Source organism: Odocoileus virginianus, chromosome 33 (genome assembly GCF_023699985.2).
Source record: "Odocoileus virginianus isolate 20LAN1187 ecotype Illinois chromosome 33, Ovbor_1.2, whole genome shotgun sequence".
NCBI lineage: Eukaryota > Metazoa > Chordata > Mammalia > Artiodactyla > Cervidae > Odocoileus > Odocoileus virginianus.
In genome coordinates this window covers 8979429-8996170 of record NC_069706.1, presented here as the reverse complement: position 1 = coordinate 8996170, position 16742 = coordinate 8979429, and the positions used below count along the sequence as shown (strand labels likewise).

The window sequence follows — 16742 nt, the reverse complement described above, 5'->3', positions numbered from 1 at the left end:
GACCTCCTTGGTCCCAGGAAGGCCCCCCCGCCCCCTGATTCCTCAGCCATTGGAATCTCAGCCCTCACGCTCCAGCTTGGCCCTGAAGCAGGCCCCAGCCCTATTTTCAAGGTGGCCACTGCCTCTTTCTGCACCATTTCCTTCCAAACAAACAGCTTCCCCTTTGGGGAGGTTATCAGAGCACGTCCAGGGTGGGCAGGGCCGGATTTCTGCCCGGGGCACTCCCCGGAGGTGGGAAGGACCGGAGGATGTGGCGCTGGCAGGACTGACGGACCTGGGCTGATCCTGGACTGGAGATGCAGGCAGGGCTGCCGCAGCACTCACTGTCTGCCCAGGGCACCCAGGACGCAGGAAGTTCTCTTTCAGTCTTGGAATACTGCAGTCTTGCAAACAAGGACCAGCCTGCTGGGCGGTGAGCTGTGCTCTGGGATGGCGGTTGCCCAGGTAACCATTTAAACACTCTGCAGGGACCTGGGGATGGGTCCTCATCAAAAGTCCCACAACTACTCTCTCCTCTTCCAACCCTTGCGTGCGTACTAAGTCCCTTCAATTGTGTCTGACTCTTTAAGACCCTATGGACTGTAGCCCACCAGACTCCTCTGTCCCTGGGATTCTCCAGGCAAGAATACTGAAGAGGGTTGCCATGCCCTCCTCCAGGGAATCTTCCCGACCCAGGGATCGAACCTGCATCTCTTACCTCTCTTGCATTGACAGGCAGATTCTTTGCCTCTAGCACCAGCTGGGAAGCCTCCTCTTCCAACCAAGCCCCCTTAATTTTGTTTTCCTGGCAGGGGGCTACCGTGGCCTTCAGAAAACATGGGTGGGATCTGTCATTCCCCTGCTGAAACTTTTCATGGGTTTCATGTTGCCCCAACTCAGTCGGTAAAGAATCTGCCTGCAATGCAGGAGACCCAGGTTCGATTCCTGGGTCAGGAAGATCCCCTGGAGAAGGAAATGGCAAGTCCATTCCAGTTTTCTTGCCGGGGAGATCCCATGGACAGAGGAGCTTGGCGGGCTACAGTCCATAGGTTCGCAAGAGTCCGACATCACTTAGCGACTGAATCACCACCATTAACAAGTAAACTCCTACCACGACCCGTGAGAGCTGCTCACTGCGGTCCCCAGCTCTCTGATCTCTCCACCTGCCATCCCCACCCTTGCTCATTCCGGTCCCAACACCTCTGCTTTTCCCCCCCAGGGCCCCTTCACTTGCTCTTTATTCCCGTGGCTCGTGGTTCTTCTCTTCCACCTGTCACCCTTCAGAGAGGCCTTCCCAGATCAGCCTGCTTAAAACAGGCTGTGTCTCTCACCCTGTTTCATTTCTTTCCAACATGTAACACTATTAAAATAAGTCTTTATTGATTTGGTTTTTTTCCTTCATGGTCTATCTCTACCCCCAGAAAGTTAAGTTCCTCCAGGACAGGAACCTTGTCTGGCCTCTTTGCTCTGAGTTTCTGGGCCTGGCAAGTACTCGGTAAGTGTTGGCTGGATGAACGAATGAAAGAAATTAATGCAGATTTTCACAGTGCATAGGGGTTTAGAAAGAATGCATCACCATTCCAAATGGAATACATGCCAAGGATGTATGTTTTTCTACATGCTTTAGTGTGTGAACCCAATCTTTCAGCAACTCTATGAAGTAGGCAGTTGCAGTATTATTCACATTTTATAGATGAGACAATGAAGGCACAGAGAGATTAAGTGACATGCCCGAGGTCACATGGCTGTCAAACCCAGACATAGCCAGCTCTCTATGCTGTCTCACCTATGGGGAAACATGAGGTGTGATGCAAATTGCTTAGATAGGTTGCACAAGACAGAGAAAGTCCATCTTGTTGCATGTGGCCACTCTCACTGAAGGGCAGGGAAACCTGGTGTGCTGCAGTCCATGGGGTCGCAAAGAGTCAGACACAACTTAGCGACTGAGCGAACTCCCACATGGGTGTAATCAAGCTGTAGAGAGCAGGAGGCAAGGGAATAATGGATCCCCTAAAAGAAGCAGCAGACTCCTAGGGTGCAGCGGCTCAGAAGCCCCTGTGTTTCCTGCCACCCCAGACTCAGTTTCCCCATTTCCTAAGTGCAAAGGCGATGGTGGTAGGGGGGTGGAGATGACAGTGAGTGGGATGCAGGTGGCAGGGCTAGGCCTGAGGATCTAGCTCAGAACCCAGAGGTGGAGTGCCGTGCACACCTGCGGTTTCTGCTTGCCTGGTGTCCGGGTCCCATTCTTCCGCAGGGAGCACCCATTCTCTTTTGGGAGGCACACCCTGGCGGGGTGGGGGAGGGGGCTGTCCAACAAGGTGCTCTGCCTCTCCCTGGCTGCCTGGTGGGCGTGTGACCCAACTGAAGCCAATGGAATCCTCTCTCCAAACTGGGGGAGTCCCAGCTTGGGGGAGCAGGAGGGAAGGCATGCCCTTTCCAGGCTCTGCCCAAAGCGTGTGCATCCTCCTAGCTGGGGAGTCCCCCGCCACACTCACCATCCTCAGGAATCTTTGCCTCCCCACCTGACCTCACTTCTTACCACTTCTTATCACTTGCCACTTTCCAGCAACACCATCACCTCTCTATTCCCCACACCAGGCAAGCTTCTTCCTGCCCCAGGACATTTGTGGCTTGCTGTTCCCTCCACTTGGAACCTTCAGTTCCAGACCTTCCTTTGCATGACTGGCTTCTTCTCATCATTTCAGCCTCCATCAGAGGTGTCCTCGGAGAGGCCTGCCAAGATCTCCGGCTGAGCCCTGACCCACGCAGCTGGCCATTGTCAACTGTATACTCTGATTGTGTTTCTTCATGCATCCATCATCACAGCTCAGGTTGTTTCACTGATTTACTTGTTGGCTTATTTCTCTCTGCTTCCCCTCACTTGATGTCAGCACCCTGAGAGCCCTTCTCTGAGTATCTCACTTCCACCACCTCCCCGGGTTTGACAGAGCTCCGGGCACTGGGTTGGTGCTCAATAAATAAATATTAACGCTCTCCTGGTGGCTCAGATGGCAAAGAATCTGCCTGCAATGCAGGAGACCTGGGTTCGATCCCTGAGTCAGGAAGATCCCCTGGAGAAGGAAATGGCAACCCATTCCAGTGTTCTTGCCTGGAGAATCTCACAGACAGAGGAGCCTGGAGAGCTACAGTCCATGGGGTTGCAGAGTTGGACACAGCAGGAGAAGAGGTGACCACCTCAGGACTCATTCAACCTGCTCTTCCTTCCTTGGGGGAGCAGAGTTTTACAGCCTTGCTTGGGCTTTGGGGTCACTTCCCACAATTGTGAGCAGAGTCTCCCCAAGGGCAGGGAATCCCCATCTGTAAGCCTCCCTTTCTCTTCTCCCTGAGCTTCCAGGAGTCTTTGCTTCTCTTCTTTGTGAGAAACACGTGTGGCCCGAGGAACTTTGAACACCTGGACCGGAGGCACCTGGGAAGCGGGAGGATGGGAGGACAGGCGGCCGACAGGCTGGGTCCTGCCCCGTGCCCGTCCAAACGAATCGGCTGGCATGTGGGTGGTGTGGTCCGACTGGTTGGGTGAGGATAGGGTGTGGGCTGGCAAGGGTGCCAGCCAGTGAACTGCGACACCCCCACCCTAGAGATGGGCAGGCTCTGTAGGAAGACAGCTCGTCTCCAGCCCCATCGGCGCTGACTCTGGGTTTAGGACCCTTAACTCAAGAAGCCCTGAGATTCCCTGGCATCTTCCCAGGGTCCCGGGAGCTGCTGGCCCAGACGATACTGCCATTTGTAGGGGGGTAGAATTTTCTGGGTTTCCCTGGTGGCTCAGTGGTAAAGAACTCACCTGCCATTGCAGGAGACTTGAGTTCGATCCCTGGATCGGGAAGATCCCCTGGCGAAGGGAATGGCAACCCACTCCAGTATTCTTGCCTGGAGAATCCCATGGACAGAGGAGCCTGGTGGGCTACAGTCCATGGGATCACAAAAGAGTCAGACACAACTTAGCGACTAAACAACAACGATAAGAATTTGCCACCCTAAAATATGTCTCTTTGACATATTAATTATTTTAAGCTGGTTATTTTCTGGAAAACTCTGAAAACCGAGTAGGGGTTACCCTTTTGTCAGAAACATTTACATTAGGAAGGGGAATCTCCATTTGCAAGGGTGTCTCTCTCTGCACCTGGAGCAGGAGGCTGACCAAACCTCTAGAAGCTGTTAGCTGGGGAGAAAGCAAGGGCTTGAATTTGCATAACGAACTTACCTTTGTTTACTGTGTGTTTCCTGGTCACCTCCCAGAAATGACTTTCCCACCCTCAACATCCGCTTTTGTCTCTAGCTGAACAAAGAATTTAGGTGAGGCTTTTGGTCATCTTGGGTTCCCCAGGCGGCTCTTTCTTTCTCAGTGTTAAAGAAATCTCCTGTCAATGTGGGAGATGCAGGAGACCCCAGGACATCGACGCAGGTTCAGTCCCACGGAAGACCCCTTGGAGGAGGCAATGGCAACCCACTCCAGTATGCTTGCCTGGAGAATCCCATGGACAGAGGAGCCTGGCAGGCTATAGCCCATAGGGTCACAAAGAATTGGACACGACTGAGCAACTCAGCATGCACACCCATGAAGATGGTATTAAAGGTGAGGGTTTGGCCATTTGGGGGAATAACTCAGTTTTCCTGGGTCTCTCCCAAACATGCATTTTTTTTTTTTTTTTTACTTTTTTTACTTTTGTTTGATTTTCTCCTGTTAATCTGTCTCATGTCAGTTTAATTCTCAGACCAGCAAAAAGAACCTAAAAGGATAGAGAAAAATTTCCTCCTCCCTGACACATACATGCAACAGATGTTTGTTGAATATCTCCTATGTGTTCCATAACATCTTACGGAAAAACCCAAACAAACGTTTTTGGCCAACCCGGTACCATGCCTGATAGTGGCTGTTGCCCCTGGGGGACCTACTTGGTGCCAACTATTGTTTTAAGCATCTCATATGAACTAATTTGTTCGGCTCCCTTTACAGCCTATGAGGTGGATACCGTCGTCTCCTTTTATGGGCATACTGAGGTACAGAGAAACTGAGAAATTTGGGAAAGCTCCACAACTAGAGGTTGAAAAAATTGTGAACGTTCCACCGCTAGCTAAGTTGTACTCTCCCCAAATTCATCTATGTTTCATTGAAGTCTTAACCCCTCAGAATGTGACTGTTTGGACTTTGGGTCTTAAGAGGAGTAATTAAAGAAAAAATGATCTCATCAGGTTTTCCTAGAAGAAGAGGAGGTTAGGACACACATACAGTTGCATGGGGACACAAGGAGATGTCCCTCAAGAATCCAAGGAAAATCCCAAATCCAAAAATCCAATCCAGAAGAGACTCACCCCGCTGACACCTTGATCTTGGGACTTCCAGCCTCCAGAATTGTGAGACAGTTTCTGTTGTATGAGCCGCCCATCTGTGTTCCTTTGTTCCTCAGTCCAGTCTGACACAGAGGTGCAGCACCTGGATGTGGATCCAGGCAGCTTGGAGTGCCTGTTGTAACCACCAAGCTCTCTCCATAGGCGCTGGAGGCATCCTAGCACCCAACAAAGCCTTTCTCCTTGTGGTCATCAGAGAGACTGAATGGGACTTGGAAAGAGAACACCATTCTTCTTTTTAAAAATTTTTATTTATTTTATTTTGGCTGCACTGGGTCTTCATCTCAGTGTACAGGCTTTCTCTAATTGTGGCACAGGAGCTCTCTAACCATGGAACACGGGCTTGGTTGCCCCACGGCATGTGGGATCTTAGTCTCCCTTCCAGGAGCCGAACCCACGTACCCTGCCTTGGGAGGCAGATTCTTAACCACTGGACCACCAGGAAAGCCCCCGAGAACAATATTCTTAATTAATGATTTAGTGTTACTAATTGCATTCCTATGTACCTCATGAAAGAAACCATCGCCAGGACTGCCAGGGTGTATGGATCTCACTTGGGGAAGTATAAACTGGACCGGTCAGGACCAGCCTGGGTCCCTGACAACCCCCAGGCCCCAGTTCCCCAGTGGTCGGCTCTCTCAGGCTTTTGCAGGATAGCTGAGCATCTCCAGATTCTCCAGACCAGCACTTAGCTCTACTGATCTGTGTGAACTGGACCACCAAAAGCCGTCTCTCTCTGGGATCCCACCACAAGGACCAGCCGCTGTGTGACCTCATGGAGTAGGGCAAGGCTTCTCTGTCTAACGTGCATCTTCTGGAGATCCTGCTTCAGTTCGGTCTGGGCAGGTCCTGAGATGCCACATCTCTGACAAGCTCCCAGGTGATGCTGATGCTGTTGGCAGGGAGGGAGGGTGACTCAGGATCCGGGCTCATGTGAAGACTTCAACAGATGTTGTGGGTCCCCTCCACGCACCAGAAGCCAGTGGTTGGAGAGGAGGTTACTCCTGGGAGTGGGAAAGTTTAGAAATCATTTTCAGAAAAAAACCAAAACATTTCCTTACTTAATCTACCAAAGGGCTCATTTGCAAGTTTTCTGGCCCCCAAATCTGGGATCTGCCATGAAAAAGGTCCTGGAGTTGGCTGGTTCTAAGCCACTGGAGCAGGGTCTAGTAGATTTTCATACTCCTGAAGCCTTGGCTTAAGCTCTTCAGAGTGATGCAGAATTGAGGTGAGCTGGGGAGGCCCCTATAGCCGCATGGGGAGGGGATGAACCAATACTGATGAGTGGTCAATGCCTTCTCCTTCTCTGAGAATCTTACACTCTGAGTTCTGACACTCCACATTCCACTTCATTGCATGATCCCAGACAAGATTTGAGCATTCATTCCAGAATCTTCCAACTCCTTCCTCCAGGATCACCCACTTTCCAGGATCAAAAGACACCTCTTCAGAGAGGCCTTCCTTTCTTAGACCCCCATGACTATTCTGTCTGATACAACTCCTTCCCCTGGTCTGTTGTTAGACTGTCTTACAATTTTTTTATGCTGTGATCACTAATTTTTTTTCACTTCCTTCATAGCAATTGCCACACCTTGAAATTACATGTTTGTTTCTTTATTTATTTATCTCATGGCTCCTCCACCAAACTGTACCTTCTACTGGGTTGAGGACCATGTCATTTTCATCCATCCATATCGTCTGTCTCCCAGTACCGCATGGAGCCTGGCCCTTGAGAGGCCCTAGATAAATAGCTGTTGGATGAAGAAATAAGGACACCATCGCTTCTGAACTTTAACAGACATGTGATTCATCTGGGGATTTTGTTAAAATGCAGATTCTGATTCAACCAGTCTGGATGGGGCCTAAGAGTCTGCTTTTTTTTTTTTTTGACTGCTCTGCGTCTTCGTTGCTGCAAGAGGGCTTTCGCTAGTTGAGGTGAGTGGAGGCTACTGTGGTTGCAGTGAGTGGGCTTCTCATTGCGGTGGCTTCTCTTGTTGCAGAGCACTGGCTCTAGATCACAGGCTCAGTAGTTATGGCCCAGGGGCTTGGTTGCCCCAAGGCATGTGGGATCTTCTTGGACCAGGGATTGAACCCTGTCCCCTGCATAGGCAGGCAGATTCTTAACCACTGGACCACCAGGGAAGTCCCGAGAGCCTGCATTTCTCACAGGTTCCCAGAGGCTGCTCAGGCTGCTGGTCTGTAGACCATGCCCTAAGTAGCAATGACCCAGGGAAAGTCTGTCCTCATCAGCCATCCAGCCCACCATCCACTTCCCCTTCCTCATTGCTCAGTACCTGAGAGAGGTCTCAGAAGCAAGGAAGGGGCTACTGAAACCCAAGGAGGATTAATAATGAAGTAGGAGAAATTCCAAGGAGCTCAGGATTAATGATGGTACAGAAGCTTAGCTGAGCATAGCACACCAGGCTGGCAGCTTACGTGACCTGGATTGTCTAGACCTGGGAGAGATGGACAAGGATGGTCCCAGGATCGCTCCCAGCAAGGGGCTAGGCTGTTTCAGGGCTGGAAACCCTAATCCTCGCCTTACCAGCTTGTCTCCACTCTCAGTGCCAAGTTCACCATGCACGTCCCAGCAGGATGACACATCTGACCTGGATATTTCAGTGGTGGGTGCTCCACACTGCCTTGGTGACAATCTGTCCCCCACCCACCAAATCACTCACACACAGTGCTCTCTAGCAGTAGAGAGATGGGCAGCTCTCCTGGGACCCACCTCTGTGGGAAGGTAAGGTGACCTTCCATCGGCCAAGAAAACCTTTCTCAAAAGGATGTCAACTCACACATGACTAGGGTGTTGGGAAACCCAAAGTTCAATTTGACGCTCAGTGACTGTGACCACATTTGGTTAAAGGACTAATACAGAGTTTCTCAAGCTGTGGTCCACACATCACCAGCATCAGAAACATTTTGCAGTCGGGGATTGGCAAAAGACCTTGTTAAATATGCAGATTTTGGGGTTTCACCATCTGACCTATTGTTCCAGCACTTCTAGAAGGGGGAGTGGGGGGTGTGGAATTTTCATGGTTCATAGATTCTCCCAGGTGATTCATTTGTGCTGTCTCCCTTCAAACTCAATGGGCTCATATATCTGCTTCCTTCTCAGCCTGTGTAGTTTTTATTTCCTTTTGTGTCAGTTCTATTGTGTGTGTCTTTGATCGTCAGCTGCCTTAAATCCCTTTGGAAGTTAGATAGCAGAGTAAATACACAAGGCTTCAAATGTGACCAGGTGTCCCAGGGAACCAGCCCTACCCCTTCGATACTCTTCTTGCCAGTGAATCTACCATCAAAGCGAAGCTCACACAGAAGTTGCCCAATGAGCCTTCCTTTATACCTGAATTGAGTCAACTGGTCCCTGTGTCTTTGGGAAACATCTTCAGCTCTTCAGGAAACATCTGCACTCTTGGACATGCCAATGGACCAAGCCAAGCCCTTCACACTGGTTCAAGAGAAGTACCCGTTACAAGTGAGCCCCAGACCCCTCAGACTTCTATGTAAGGTTACCTTCTACAGCTCCCTGAAGGGACTTATGAGTCTTGTTTGGGTTATTCTTCTCCCAGACCCAGCATCATTCTAAAAGTAGGAGGAGAATCTTGGGTTCCAAGTTACTATCATTTGTCACCTCGTAATTTCTCTGTGTGAGCCCACTCTCACCAACTGCCCAACCTTCTCCCACAACAGTCAACCAGGGCTTTCCTGGTTCAGTGGTAAAGAATCTGCCTGCCAATGCAAGGGACACCGGTTTGATCCCTGGTCCAGGAAGATCCCACATGCCTCAGAGCAGCTAAGTCTGTTCACCATGACGACTGAGCCTGCGCTTTAGAGCCCACGAGCCACAACTACTGAGTCCATGTGATGCAACTATTGAAGTCCGTGCACCCAACAGCCTCCGCAAGAGAAGCCGCTGCAATAAGAAGCCCCCGTGCCGCAACAAAGAGTAGCCCCCATTCACTGCGACTACAGAAAGCCTGCCTGCAGCAGTGAAGACCCACCACGGCCAAATAATTAAATAAACAGAACTTAAAAAATAAAAACAATCATACCATGTCACGACTGCCTTAAAACCTCCAACTGTTCTCATCACTCCTAGAATGAAGTCCTCAAACTACCTTAGCCCAACTGCCTTCTCCAACCTCATCCTCACATCCCCCCTTCCCAGCCACACTGGCTTCTTTCAGACCCTCCTACCTACTACATTCCCACCCACAGGGCCTTTGATTGTGCTGCTTCCTCCCTCCCCTTTTGCCCAGCCAACTCCTAGCTACCTTTTAACACACCTCCTCAGGGAAGCCCTCCCTGATATTTCTGTCTGGGTCAAATCCCATTACTGCAGGCTCAAAGAGCACCATCTTCCTTGTGCTTCACAGCACACATCACATTTGTTTGAGTGATTACTTAATTCACTAATTCGCTGTAGTAAGGGTGCTTGTGCACCCCAGTTTCCCTAGGACAGTTCTTATTTATGACTATTGTCCCACTGGAATTATCAATAGCATCCCTTTCTAGTAAGGGAGTTTGGGATGGACATGTACCCACTACTATATGTAAGATGGATAACCAACAAGGACCTATTGTATAGCACAGGGAACTCTGCTTAATGTTATGTGGCAACCTGGATGGGAGGGGAGTTTGAGGGAGAATGGATACACGTATATGTATGGTTGAGCCCCTTTGCTGTTCATCTGAAACTATCACAAGTCATTGTTAATCGGCTATACTCCAACATAAAATTAAAAATTAAAAAATAGCATCCCTTTCACTCTTAAGGGTCTTCCCTGGTGGCTCAAATGGTAAAGAATCTGCTGCAATGCAGGAGACCTGGGCTCAATCCCTGGGTTGGGAAGATCCCCTGGAGAAGGAAATGGCAACCCACTCCACTATTCTTGCCTGGAGAATTCCCATGGACAGAGGAGCCTGTCTGGCCACAGTCCATGGGGTCGCAAAGAGTTGGACATGACTGAGCAACTAACTCTTTTTTTCACTCTTGAAAGTGTCTTACTTCAGATGATCAATTATATGGCTGTCCCCATGACAGCCCACCCCACCAGACTGTAAACTCCATGAGGACACTGCTCATCCTTGCAACTTGAGAGAACCAGGCTGAGCCTGCATGGCTATTGATGACCTACGCTTGATAGTGACATAGCATCACTCCCACCATGTTCTGTTGGTTGAATAGATGAGGCCGAACTCTCAATGGACTGAGTATTTTAAAAAATTTGCAGACAAGTCTTAAAACCCCCACATATCCCCAAAGACTTGAATTTCATTCACTAGTTCATTTGCCAAATATTTATTGATTCCGATGCCCCTGCCTCTTGTGAGTAGTTTGGGCACATGAGTTCCTAGCTGAAAGGTAAGGGGTGAAATCTAGACTGTTTGCTAAGCCATATGCCTGGCTTGGAGTTGTGTCTGCTTGGAGGAAGGAGCATTTTTTTCCCCTTTGTATAAAGGTGACCTCTTTATGGGCTTCTGATGTGGCTCAGACGGTAAAGAATCTACCTGCAAAGCGGGAGATTTGGGTTTGATCCCTAGATCAGGAAGATCCCCTGGAGAAGGGAATGGCTACCCACTCCAGTATTCTTGCCTAAATCCATGGACAGAGGAGCCTGGTGGGCTACAATCCATGGGGTTGCAAAGTCGGTACCGACTGAGCAACTAACATATACACTATGGCCCTCTTTATACCAAGCTGTATGTGCCGAAAGGATGCCTTTTTTTCTAAATCATCAGGTTGGAAGGGGCACTTTTTCTGATTTTCATAAATGTGCTGTAAAGGCTAGCAGAGACCCTGACTGATCATCTGCGGCAGTGTCAGACATGAATGAAAAAGCCACGGGCAAGACAAGAGGTGGCCTCTGCTCTTGGGGACCTTGTGTTCTATCGGGGAGTGAAGACAATGAGTGAGAAAGCACATGAATAAAAAATTAACAAATACAATTACAGATTATAAACAGCGTGAGGGGAGAAAGTCCCGTCTCTGAGCAGCTCCTCTGTGCTGCTTACAGGAGGCAGAGGCTGGACGCCAGGCTGCCTTATCCAGGGCTACAACCTCTTAGGGGCGGTCATGCAGAGGAGCAAACAGAAATGGGCTGTGTCCAGAAGGATTCCTATCCCAGGTAAGGAGGGAATTCCCGACTATTCAGGTATAAGAACTTGACGATCAAGAAGTGCCCAGAATGCTTTAAATACCTTCCTGCCCGGAAGCATCGAATGGACAAGAATTTCTGGTCTCCTCCTGTCCTGTCACTCTGAATTTTGAACTGCTGGACCGTGAGTGTGGTGTGCAAGTGTATGCCTATGTACGTGTGTGGGTGTACCTTCCGTAGGAAACAGAAAGCATCCCGATTTCTCTATACCCGAAGATTCCTAAGGACTTGTAAGCCCAGCTTCAGTCCTGAGGCTGGAGTTGCTTGGCTGGGTTGACAGTCACTCAGCTGAGGGGAATGCATCCATGGTTTTACAGCCTAAGAGACAACCCACATACACAAACATACCCAGGAATCTTAGAAAGCAAAGCAAAACAAAACTCGTATCAGTGTCAAGCATGATAGTGAGTACAGCTGACTAGGGCTGGTTAGTAAGTTCCAGGGAGCAAAGGGTTTTTGACCAGCTCGTTCCCTGCTATCTTCCCAGTGCCTGCCATACTGAAGAGTCACAGTCAGTACACTTTAAGCAAATGATTGGAAAAATATTGTTTTCCTGAGCAATTGCTTGGCAGAAAGGAAGGAAAGGATGTTTTTTTAAAAAAAAAAAAAATTAAAAATATTTAGAAAAGTACAAAGGATGCTCTCATAGACTGCAGGAATAATATTTATGATTGTACTTAAGATCCCAGGAAAACAAGAGCACACCCTGGGACACGATTAACAACAGGAACTTTTTTATTCTCCTTTTCCTTCTGGGTGCCCAACTGTACTCTGCCTTTCCAGAAGATGGGCCAAGAGAACTGGTCTCTACGCGCCTTGTGTGTTGGGAGACACATGGGGACTTGCTTTCAAACTTGCCCAGAACATCATCCCCTGGGCCATCCTGGACTCCAGACGCTTGGGTGGTGAAGGCATGGGTGGTGGGGGCACACTCCCACACTTCCTGTTACTCTTTCTGACTGTATTTCAGGCAAATTCAAACCTGGGAGCAGTCTGAAGCTCCCTCCCTGTGGTGCCAAGACTCCTGATGCAAACTTAGAAGTGCAGTCAAGCAGCCAGATGTTTTTGGGTGTCAGTGCCAAACATTTCCTTAATGGGATAAACTCAGACTCAACCCTCAGGTTCTGCTCACAGTACATTTGTGTTCATTACATGGTGGAAAAAAGAAAGATGTGAAAGTCCCAAACGGCATGGGTGTGCTCAGTCGCTAAGTTGTATCCAACCCTTTGAGACCAAATGGACTGTAGCCCGCCAGGCTCCTCCGTCCATGGAATTTTCCAGGCAAGAATACTGGAGTGTGAGGCTATTTCCTGCTCCAGGAGATCTTCCCCACCCAGGGATCGAACCTGCGCCTCCGGCATTGGCAGGCAGATTCTTTACACTGGGCCACCTGGGAAGCCCAACATCATGCATTGGTAACATTTCCAGGGGTTTGGAGATTCTTTGGCTCTTGTCTTTGGTGATCAGCCATCAGTCAAACGGACAGTATTTGTCTTGTGAATTCTTCTTACGCTGGCAGGAAATTTGATGATAAAGAGAAGGGGTGGGACCCAGAGCTCCAAGGTTTAAGTGGGAGGACATGAGAGCTTGTTTCTCTGCTGGAAACCATTGTCTCCATCCTGTCCACGACACTGTCTGTGGAGGTGGGCGACAGGGAGGAAATGGTCTCCAGAGAGTGTATTTCTCAGCTGCATACTCTGGGAATTCAGACTTCCTGAATCTCTAGACAGCAGGCACGAAAGGGCTTTTCCCAGATGTCTCTCTGTGGCAAGAAGGGCAGGCAACCAAGCCCCGTCTAGAAGTGCTGATGGCAGGCTTTGGTTTGCAGGATCCTACTCCATATCTGGAAGAGGAGCCAAGAGAAAATGTTGCTTGCTAGGCCTTTGGATGTGCCTGTTATATTCCTACACTGCGAAGCATTTAGCACTGTAAGCCAAATGCAAAGATAGAGTTGGACCCTGAGGGGTGAGTGACTTGCCAGCACAGCTAGTGGGAGACGTTTTTGCTGTTTGGCTTCATGACTTGCTTTGCCAATGAAATGTGAGCATGTAGAAGCTTTTAATAGCCAGTGAGTGGTTCATCATCTTTTCTTCCCAATTCCCTGAGACCCGCAACGGTCCATACAGAGGCTGTTCCATCCGCCTGCCTCTGGAAGTAAAGATGATATGGATTCAAGGTCAAAATCAAACCAGAACAGACATATATTATGACCAAGATATATCAATACTTTGCACATCGCTGGTGGTTCAGTGGGTAACACTCCATGCTCCCAATGCAGGGGATGCAGGTTCGATCCCTGGTCAGGGAACTAGATCCCACATGCTACAACTAAAGAGTTTGCATGCTGCAACTAAGACCCAGCACCGCCAAATAAATAAAAGTAAATAAATCAATATTTTAAAAATGGGTAGCAGAACCTGAAAACACTCGAGCCAGAAAAGACACGCAAGAGGTCACTAAGTTTTCAACTACTTTCTATCTCCACCCCTGAGCCAATGCCCTAGACTTCTCCATGTTCTTTCATGCCTTCAGATACCTTCCTTACATTTCTCTCTCCCAACACGAGATGATCCTTTTATCAACCGGCTACAGCTGGGAAACTGACAACCGTGATGCCCCAGTGACGTGCAAGAACAGACATCATTTCTCATTCACATGTCCGCAGCTTGGCTGGAGCACTTCTGCATCCTACATGGAAGTTCTGCAGGTCACGTGGGGAGCCTCTGCTCCCATGTACATTTTTTCTGGGGCCAATGGACTACTGGAGGTTTATTCTGCTCAAGCAAATGGCAAAAGCACAGGAGAGCAAGCCCTACCGCTCAAACACGTTCCCAGCCTTTGCTTGTGTTGGGTCTGCTAATATCTCAGTGGCCAGGGCCGGTCACGTGGCTTAACTCAAGGCCAAGGGGTTAGTATGATCTACTAGCCAGGAGATTACAGCTGCAGTGTGGATACACTGCTCCATAGTGGGGTGAAGAATTGGGACCCAGGACCCAATCAAACACACTCTTACTCCCCCCCCAACACCATGCTGAAGTTTCAAACTTACTACTGAAACACCAGGAATGAGGATACAGTGGGTATAACAGGTTTTGGCCTCCGCTTTTCCTGGAGAGACAGGTGTGTATTTAATATTTACTTTTTCATATTATTTTGGCGGTGCTGGGTCTTCATTGCAGCCTGCGGGCTCTTTGTTGCGGAGCGTGGGCTTCTCTATTCTCTAGTTGTGCGTGCAGGCTGAGTTGCCTCACGGCATGTGGGATCTTAGTTCCCCAACCGGGCATCCAACCGGCGTGCCCCGCATTGGAAGGTGGATTCTTAACCACTGGACCGCCAGGGAAGTCCCCAGGTGTATATTTAAAAAGAGAAGAAATTAAGAGGTGCAAGCAGCAGGTAAATTGCTCAGGCAGATGGGGCTCTGGAGAAGGTTTGGAAACAAGTGAGAGATGCAGATCATCATTCCTTTCTCTGGTCCTAGAGAAGCATCTTGGTGTCTGGCCAGGTTCTTCCCTGCATGGGCATGCCCCGCGGGCAGGCAAACGGGAGGTGTTTTTTGGTGACAGGAGGAGGAGGCATTGTCCAACTTTGAGTCAGGGAGTGAGAACGTATCTCCTTTGCCAATGATCTTGCGGTAGTTCTGATGACAAGACAAAGTCTCCTGAGCTAGCTTGCCTCTACCGCCTGTCTTACACTTGCTGATCTCCCTTTTTAACAGATCCTAAACCTCAGGCTCATAGACTCTTTCGGGCAACAGTATCTGGTTTGAAGGTACTAACACTGTTTTCTCTGGGTAGTGTTTATATTTGCAAGTTTGTCTTCTATTTTCAGTAGCTGGGCATTGGTTTCCTGTTTACCATACGATATAGGGCTTCCTTCTTTAAAATAAACATAGTTAGATAAACAGAATTGATTGAAAGAAAAATATTAGGTGAATACTGGTTCAGCTGGTCTGTGGATATGGCGGAAATCATGGTGCATGTTTTGTAAGTAGTGATATAGTGGGAGGAGGAGAGTGAGGCTTGCAACAGTCAGAGTGGGTTCAAATTCACACTCCATCTCTCGGATAGGGCCTTTGGGTGAGTTACTTAGGTAGCTCTTCTGAACCTCAGTTTCTTTATGGGCTGTTGTGTCATGTTCATGACAGAGTTCGTAGCACAGCGTGAGGGCTCAGCAGACAGCAGAAACACACCTCTCCAGCGTCTACCTGGACTGTCGATTCTGGGAGAGCCTTTGGGTTTTTCTGTCTCCCAGATGGCCACGGGACAGGCAGGCATCACTGTTCCTGCTGGTGGGGGGCCCTGCACAGACCCCCTCTGCAGCAGCCAGATCTCCTCTTCTCCCCTTTTATGTGGGACCTCAGTTCACATGGACACCTTCCTGGCCCCTTGCCAGCCCCACAAAGAATCTCTTGCTTGGGAGATGAAAGTCTTGATTAGTCATAGAATTTCAAAACGAAACCAAATGTGGGATGTCAGACACTTGTCCTGCTGGGGAACCTCAAGATGGGGCTTGAAGTGGCCCTTTGAAGGCTGCTTCAAATTGCCTAAGGATCTCTAATCTAGACCCAAGGAGGCTTTCCCCTTGCACAGTTTCCCATCAGGATTGAAGAAAGACTCAACACGGGACTTCCCCAGTGGTCCAGTGGTTAAGAATCTGCCTTACGATGCAGGGTACACCAGTTGGATCCCTGGTGGGGCAACTAAGATCTCACATGCCTCGGGGCAACTAAGCCTGTGTTCTGCAACTACTGAGCCCACACATTGCATAGAGAAAGTCTGGATGAGGCAATGAAGACCGACCGCAGCCAAAAAAAAAAAAAAAAAAAAAACACTTCAGAAAATTTAATTAAGCATGGTTTCCCAGCCAGACCAATTATCACACAATAAGTGAGCATTTCTTAAAAGAGTTTCTAATTCTTTTGTTATTGGCACAAGTCCATTGCCTTATATTTTGGGGTGTGTGACAGTAACATTAACCTGTTCAATTAAAAGCTTAAAAATGTACTGCAATATTGTTGTGGTCCTGTTTTGGAATTTCTTCAACTTTTTCAACAGTAAATCCTCCCTCCCCACCACAGCTCACCCCCCACAGATGGGAGTCAGGCCCCTCTGACCTTTTCCTTTATCCCACAAGAGCCTCCAGGGCAGATTAACCCTCTCAGTCCCAAATGAGGAAACTGAAGGTGGAAAGAAGTTTGTCTTTTGGTGTCATTTCCAGGGACAATAAATTCCAGGA

At 49.0% G+C, this 16742-nt stretch overlaps 1 long non-coding RNA gene across 3 annotated transcripts; it reads left to right on the top strand.

Annotated features, from left to right (window-relative positions):
- The first annotated feature begins 271 nt into the window (after positions 1-271).
- LOC139032773 (uncharacterized) lies at positions 272-10235 on the top strand. Of its 3 annotated transcripts, none has more exons than XR_011485373.1 (3): positions 272-444; positions 2685-7278; positions 9040-10235. It is a non-coding gene; the product is annotated as an uncharacterized lncRNA (long non-coding RNA). The 3 variants fall into 3 exon arrangements; XR_011485372.1 differs by lacking the exon at positions 9040-10235 and having other exon boundaries at positions 2685-4570; positions 4952-8463; XR_011485371.1 differs by lacking the exon at positions 9040-10235 and having other exon boundaries at positions 2685-8463.
- Positions 10236-16742: the final 6507 nt, after the last annotated feature.